At 44.8% G+C, this 8,077-nt stretch overlaps 1 long non-coding RNA gene across 1 annotated transcript in view; it reads right to left on the bottom strand.

Moving 5' to 3' along the window:
- Positions 1-209: 209 nt before the first annotated feature.
- LOC142487041 (uncharacterized) overlaps positions 210-8,077 on the bottom strand; it is a 14,785-nt gene continuing 6,917 nt past the window's right edge. Inside the window, exons 2-3 of the long non-coding RNA XR_012799118.1 lie at positions 1,880-2,096; positions 210-479 (exon numbers count right to left, since the gene is read on the bottom strand). This is a non-coding gene — a long non-coding RNA (uncharacterized LOC142487041). The remainder of the gene's footprint in view (positions 480-1,879; positions 2,097-8,077) is intronic.

Below are 8,077 nucleotides of genomic sequence, written 5' to 3'. Positions count from 1 at the left end.
ATAAAGATGTAGTAACTGGTAAATCCCACTGAGGACTGCAGATCCGGATTCAACACAATCCGGATCCCAATACAATACATCTAATGTAAATGGGTATCATAATAGCAGAAGAAGCAGATAAGGCAATTGCCATAGACTCACCATAGACTCACGTGAATATGCGTAGTCCTGATGGTGAAGCCTGTTTGTCCTGGGGTATTGTGTGAGGTTGGCAGCAGAGAAAAACGAAGAGAAGACCAGAGCACTACATCCAGAGCATATACAAATAACAGATTGTATTCCCATGGTAGAAAAAAAAAATGCTGGTTTTCATGGATCATAAAAAAGACAGACAAGGGCACAGAGCCCACACCTACGCATTTCAGGCTACACGCCCTTTATCAAGGTGAATAACATAATTATCGAACTTATGTTACAAACTTACCGGAGTGCTTAAAATACTGAGTCAGCGCGCCGTAGTAACCAATCCCCTCCACTTCCTGGTGCGTCAAATGACGTGGGGTGTGTGACGTCAGCGCAAAGTAGGAAAAAACTTTATTCACAAATGTAATTAACAAACACTCAGGTAGAAAAAATACAAACAAGACATTAAAACCCAAAACTGTATTGACACAAAATCAATAGAAATTAAAAGAAACTAAAAAAAAAAAAACTAAAAAAAAATCTACATAGATGTTAAATGAAGAAATGTCAGCCTTTACTGTATATAACTCCTTAGTTGAGAGGTAGAAGATCCAGCAACTTATACTTTTTCTGCTATCTGTATATTTGATATACCTTTTAGAAAGTGAGAAAAGACAACCTGATAAGGAACGTATATAGAGATGATATCAGTTAAGATACAACTAAAGTATAACTTATGTTTATGATTAAATAAATATATAGTTAACATTCCAAAGCCATATAATATGTCAACCTAATATTGATAGAGAATTTGGAAAAGAATCCCATAAGGACATGAACACAACAATATTAATAATTGACTAGAAATCATCCATAATTGACAATTCAAAGAATTTAAAACACAACTATTGATATATAGTATAATGTTTATGTTGTAATAATATATTCTATACAAATGATCTTTATAAACATTATTATGTTCATGTTTCAAAAGGGACCACATCCGTATGAACACACATACATTTTAGCAGAGATGATAATACTGCAATAACAGAACAAATCTGACTTGGCTAATAATGATGAAGTATATGAATGTATTTCAATGCAAGAATGTGCCCAAATCCCAATCTGATTTTAACCCTTGGGGAATTCTGGTCTGAAGAGTAAAGAACCAGAACAGTTTGCTTTTGTCCAGAATATTAATTTTCCACCCCTTATAGGACATGATGTGTCCTATACCCATATACGTAAATGTGTCAACATTTCCCAAACTGCAATTGGTCAAATGTTGGGAAACTGGGTGACTATATCCTTTTTGGTAATGAGGCGTAGGTGTATACAGACCTTTAAAGCCCTAGTGGTATGTACGATATATTGCTTACCACATCCACATCTAAGATAGATAACCAATGTGGTATTGCAATTGATGAAAGATTAAATGGTGAACTTCTGTCCTGTGGATGTAGGAACAAATTCAGAAGTGGATTGCATATGCTTACACGATTTTCATTTTAAGCATTTGAAACTACCTTTTGGCAAATTACTTGTTTGTTTGCAAGTTTGAAATAAACTGGTAGAAACGTGATTGGCTATCGTTTTTGTCTTAAAGACAAATTTGGGACCTTCCATGTACACATGATGAAGTGCTGAGTCTGCTGCCAAAACACCAATGTTTTCTAACAATGTTTTTAATTTGATTAACTTGTACATTGTACTGTCATATAATGATTGGGGATTTAGAATGGGAATTTCCTACCTGTTTTTTTGGTGTAATAATGAAATTCTGTCCATCTCATTTTCCTCCTCAAATCATCTTTTCAGATCCTCGGGGAAAAACCTCTGACCTCAAATTGGGCTAACAGGCCTCTGGACTGCTTCAAAAAGTAATCATTGTTTGTACAGATTCTGTTGAGTCTGAATAGTTGACCCTCTGGAATCCCTCTTAATGGGTACTTGGGATGGCAGCTGTCTGCCTGCAAAAAAAAAAAAAAAAAAAAAAGTGTTTCGTGAATTACATTTACGAAAAACATCAGTATTAATATTCATCTGCATATTAATGAATACAAATGAGTGTAACGAGAAAAAGAAAAGAAAGTCACAGGACAGACAGAGTTACCAAACGAGGCACAAAGTACGATGGGAGAGGTAAGAGGTGGTCAATGATAGCGCTTTGTTATGGATTTCAAGGATTATGGAGAATGTGAAGAGGGTGGAATGTATATACTGTACTGTATATTCCTTACAAGAGATCCTCAATATCACCATGGCAAAAGTAATTATATGACCAAACTCCCAAAACTTCCCCTGTCCTAAATAGCTTACAATTTAATCAGAGACCAACCGAAACAGTAGGAATACATTTGGGTACAATAAGATTGTAAGCGCTTCGGGGCAGGGACACCTTTATCTAAATGTTACTTTATGTCTGAAGCACTTCTTCTCATTGTGTTATTTGCTATTATAATATATGATTGTCACATGTATTATTACTGCTGTGAAGCCCTATGTACATGTAGCCCTGTTTTGCCCAGAACACAGGAAGTTACCAGTGCAGCCCCTCACATGACACAATGATAAACACACACAGTGATAAAATAACTGAACTTTTACTGTGACAGTATAATGGATTAGAATAACTCTCCCTCTAGCTGAAGTACTATGTGGACAACTGCCCCACGCCTCGCAGGGCCTTTTATCCCCAGAAGTGGTTTCCAACACTGTATCCCACACCGTGTCCACAATAATGCATAGTCCCTTGGTCACTAAACCCAGTGTCCCCAAATAACCCACCCTTATAGGCGGGATCAGCGCCTGTGTTTGTACCGGTTTGTTGGTGCACTTGTTGACTATACCTGCCGGGCGCGCCAGCACCAAACCACAAAGGATCCACCGATCCACTCTCCTCCACGACATCGTCAGGGGTGATCACACCCTGGTAATGTGTCTGTAGTTCTCTTTGGTGAGGCCTGATCCCAGTCTTCTCCTCAGGGGTTTCAGCGTCCGCAACTGTATTAAAGTACTACGGGGATCCATTTCCTATGCTAGGGCCTGTCGCTATAGCAGCCACAAACTACACACTGACTTAGGGCCTATCTTGGGCCTAGGAGGGGGTTTGCTGGCCTAGTGCAGAGGCTACTTGCCTCTCTGCATGAACCTTCTGTCCCTTACCTCTGCCTGTCACACTCTGCCTGCATGCTCTCTGACTCGCATCCTTATCCTGCTCTCAGGGATCTCTCCAGCCCTATTGGCTCTCTGGCATCAGGTGGTGCGCTCCTAAGGCTCATGGGACTTGTAGTCACTGCCAAGAGCCTACTCCCATTGGCCCATCTTCACACACTGTCTCACTGCACAGGCGCAATATGCAATGGCCGCCGTTGCTCGACTACGCGAGTCTCCACAATATGGCGCACCCTACAAGCAACCGCCGGAGCCTCCGGTGACACGATCGCCGGCCCAGCGCGCCTGCATCTGCCACACCACAAGCCCCCCCATCCCCTGGAGCTCCCAGGTGAAAACCACAACGTCCCCGCTTGGGGAACGCAGACACAATTATATAATGGAAAATGCAATACATAACTATGATACACATGGTCACTTCACTTAGACAATGTTGTACAATTCATTGAACATATTAATCACGGAGGCCAGCTTAGCTTTAGCCTGCTGCTGAGACTCGTAGTGGGGTGCCCCTAATTGACCGTACACCACTCTAGTAGGGGGGGGGGGCCTCACTCTGACGTGTCTCAGTCTCTGCATCTTCATCACACTGGTTCGGGGCTTGAGGCCCCATTTCTCTAGCAAGAGGTGAATAGGATAGCACACAGTCTCGATTAGGCACAAAGCTAGGACAATGGGTGGAAGTCGCTTGAGACCGGTCTTGGGGTGCAGGCCCATTACCTGGATCACCCTTGGGAGGTGCCCACCAATCGTTAGTAGATTCAGCTGAGGTTTCCTCCATAAGATCTTGATCTTGAGAGCTTAGATGAGTATCAGTAGGTCCTTCTGGCTCAGAGTCATCAGTTACAATTTCAGACTCCGAATCATCCCCATCCACTTGAGGTATGGGCAGCAGGTGATTACGCTGCCAAACTTTTACCCTGCCATTTCCATCCCATATGCCGTACACAGGGAGGCCAGGCATCTGAGACTCCACTTCAAAGTGTCCTTCTCTCCATCTATCAGACAGCTTGTGCTTGCCAGGGATCTCCAAATTTTGGAGGAGGACAGCCGCTCCAGGCCGAAGTTCTCCTCTTATTATTAGCATTCACCTGGGCTGCAGCTCTTTCGGCAAGCTGATAGGCATGATGTAAACTGTCTTGGAGCCTTTTCACATAGCGATAGTGAGTCATGTTGGGTACCCCATCGGTAGATACCCTTAGATGAATGTCCATCGGTAAGCGTGCTTCTCGCCAAACATGAGGAAATACAGCGTGTATTCCGTTGATTCATGCCGGTTGCAATTGTATGCATGTACTAATGCCCCAACATATTTGGTCCATTCTCCCTTCTTGGAGTCTTGCAGCGTGCCTAACATATCCAACAATGTCCGATTGAATCTTTCAGGAAGCGCATCTCCCTCAGGGTGGTAGGGAGTGGTTCTAGACTTTTGAACGTTTAGCAGTTTGAGCAATTCTTTGATAAGCTTACTCTCAAAGTCTCTTCCCTGGTCAGAGTGCATTCAATTGGGCAGACCATAGTGCATGGAATACTTCTCCCACAGTACCTTGGCCACAGTGATGGCTTTTTGATCTTTAGTTGGAAACGCTTGGGCGTACAGAGTGTAGTGATCTGTCACTACCGGCACATTGCTGATGCCTTTTGAATCTGGCTCTATACACAAAAAGTCCATAGGGCCGGAGCTTTTGAGGTGGCCCATTGGGGCAGCACGGGTCGGTAGTGTCTTCCTATGGATACACCGTAGACATTTCCTGCAATGCTGCTCTACCGACTCCCGCATTTTAGGCCAGAAAAATCGCTCTCTCACTAAGCCAAACGTCTTGTCCACCCCCAGATTTCCGTGATCATCATGCATGGATCTTAAGACAAGGCCTTGCAAACGTCGGGGCAGAAACAGTTGACGTCGATCGGGATGATTGTGATATTGAACAACCCTATAGAGAAGTCCGTTATCCATTTCAAATGTATCCCATTCTCTCATGGAGGAGAGTCACAGTATCAGGCGGAGACTTTTTCACCATAGAGGGATCATTGTTGTGGAGAGCCTCTTGGACAGCATTAGCCACTGGATCATGTATCTGTGCTAGTACCACTTCTCTCCAAGCGAAGATAAAGTTTTGATTGATGCCCATGCCGTCGTTGTGGCAGTAGGCCTCGAGAAGCGCTTGAGGTTGGCACCCTAAGGAATCTGCTGCTCTCAGAAGGCCACTCTGTTGTTTACAATGGCTGCAGTGGAACACATAGCTTTTATTCCTGGCCCCGGGATTTCTTCCCAGGAGCCATCATCTGAAGTCTCACCCAGTCCTGGTCTTCTAGATACGGCATCTACTCCTATGTTGAGGGGTCCAGGCTTGTATTTCAGAGTGATAGTAACAGAAGAGAAATCACAGCTGTCACTGCAAAACCTCCATAAAGCTCAACCAAGCGTTATAATTGAAAAACTTGAATTTTTGTATCAATAAAGTTTTTCAATTTTAACTCTTGGTTGAGCTTTATGGAGGTTTTGCAGTGACCGCTGGGATTTCTCTTCTGTTACTACTACTCACTGGATCGGCAGGAGCACGCAGACCACGCTACAGCAGAGAAGACAGCCCCAAACCAGCATTCTCGGTGATGTCACGGATTACAGCCAGCTGAGTCGGGCAATGCGCCGTGTGACACGGGGTCTGGTAAGGGTAGCAGTTTCTGTTTTTTCTTGACTTACACGGCAGCATGTATTTTTATGTGTAGCCCTGTACTTCTAACAGTTACCGCTTTATAGCCCCCACCACAGTTAGTCCTTTACACGTGCGTTTGTGTTATACTCCGATTTACTTATTTCATATACTGCTGACAGTGGTGGTCACCTCCGTTTATTGTATACAGGAACGTTAGGACTGCATATTTTATACAGCAAGTTTTTGTAGCATTGGAATCTTCATGGGGTCAAACCCCTTTCTTTACCATTGTATTTCAGAGCGAACTGATAGTTGGAGATGGCGGCCAACCATCTTTGACCGGTCACATACAATGACTGTTTGGACATGTCAGCGGATTGTTGTCGGTTCGGACTTCAAAAGCGACCCCATGCAGTTTTTCTGAGACGGCCCATTTGAGGGCAAGAAACTCCAACTTATGCACTGGATAGGGAGCAGAGAGGAAAAAAAGTAGAGCACTGCTAATAAAATAAGAAAAAGGGCCAGTAGCAAAATGATTATTTATTAGGCATATAAGCCAAAAAAGGGGACAAACACACTAACGTTTAAAAACTGACGCGTTTCCCGCCGTGGAGGCGCTTTATCAAAGAGTATCGTAGCACGCCGGTATCTGCATCACGGAGCAGCTGTTTACATCAAGAGGATTTCCTCTCCTAGCTGCGGAGATCCGGGGTTCCTGCCAGTGTGTAGCCGATAACCATTCCCCTCACCTGTTCCGGGAAGTAACACCGCGGATGGACATCCTACGGAGGAGTGGATTGTCCTGTCCTGTCTTCACTGCCAGCAGCCATCACTGACCCCACCGACAGCCACGACCTGGCACCTCGGAAGAACATCGATCCGGTACCCGGGGGAGACTCTGTGTACGGATCTCCATTTCCATCAGCCAGTCCCCATTCACCGGGCTACCACATTCACGGCTGAGGAGGTTTACTTACCCCATTTAACAGCATTCGGTCGGGACGAGTGTTATCCATCGGCGTGGCGAGACTTTTCCTACGGCAGCATACAGGTGAGGTGGGGGTATTCAGGCACACCATCGGCTTACCCACTGGACTCCACAATCCACGCATCATTTATTTGCATTGCACACCGTTTTATGGACATATGTTTTTTATTGTTTATGGACTTCCTTGTATAGTGAGAGCATCACCGGGGGGTTGTTACCCCTATTTTCTACTTATGCACTGGATAGTTCTTCTCACTAGGAGTCAAACTTCTACTCGCGTAGGCCACTGGCTGCAGTCCAGTCGGATACTTCTGGTGTAGTACTGCTCCCAATCCGTTGAAGCTGGCATCTACGTGCAGGATGTAAGGCTTCTCTGAATCAGCGTAGGCCAGCAAAAGGCCTCCGTTAAACTCTTCAGTCCCTTGAAGGCATCTTCAGAGGCCAATGTCCACCGATCCCCGCATAATTGTTTGTGGGGTGGTATTCTTCTGTCTGTGGTCCTCTGGATAAACCTTCAGCAAATTTTTTCAGCGCAGCCTTCTTGGAGTACCGTTCTACAAACTGCAGAACACTATCAGATCTTCAATGCACCACAGCTTCCACCTTGGCAGGGTCGGTGGCCACTCCGTTCGGAGACACTATATGGCCCACGTAGGTGACTGAAGTCCGGCAGAAGCGGCACTTGTCCAAGGAGAGCTTCAGGCCTTCTTTGCCTAGTCGGTCCAGCACTTTGATCAACCGAGCCTCATGCTCTTCGAGTGTCTTCCCAAATACAATTATGTCGTCCAAGTAGATCAAGCACTCATGTCTCCAATTGTCTTTTCCATCAGTCGTTGGAAAGTGGCCGGAGCAAATACCTTGGGGCATTCGGGTGAACTGGCAGAACCCCAGTGGACAGACAAACGCCATCTTCTCTTGATCTTCCAAGCTCATGGGAACCTGATAATACCCAGATGAAAGGTCCAATACACTGAACCACGGACTTCCGGACAGAGTGCATAGGATCTCCTCTATTTTCGTGGTAGTGTATACTGGTCAGGCACAGTATGTCTGTTCAGGGTTCGATAATCCACGCACAGGCGGACGGACCCATTCTTCTTCCGTACCACCACATTTGGTGAGGGTAGGGACT

Source organism: Ascaphus truei, chromosome 2 (genome assembly GCF_040206685.1).
Source record: "Ascaphus truei isolate aAscTru1 chromosome 2, aAscTru1.hap1, whole genome shotgun sequence".
NCBI classification, from domain to species: Eukaryota; Metazoa; Chordata; class Amphibia; order Anura; family Ascaphidae; genus Ascaphus; species Ascaphus truei.
This window is presented reverse-complemented; position numbering and strand designations above follow the sequence as displayed.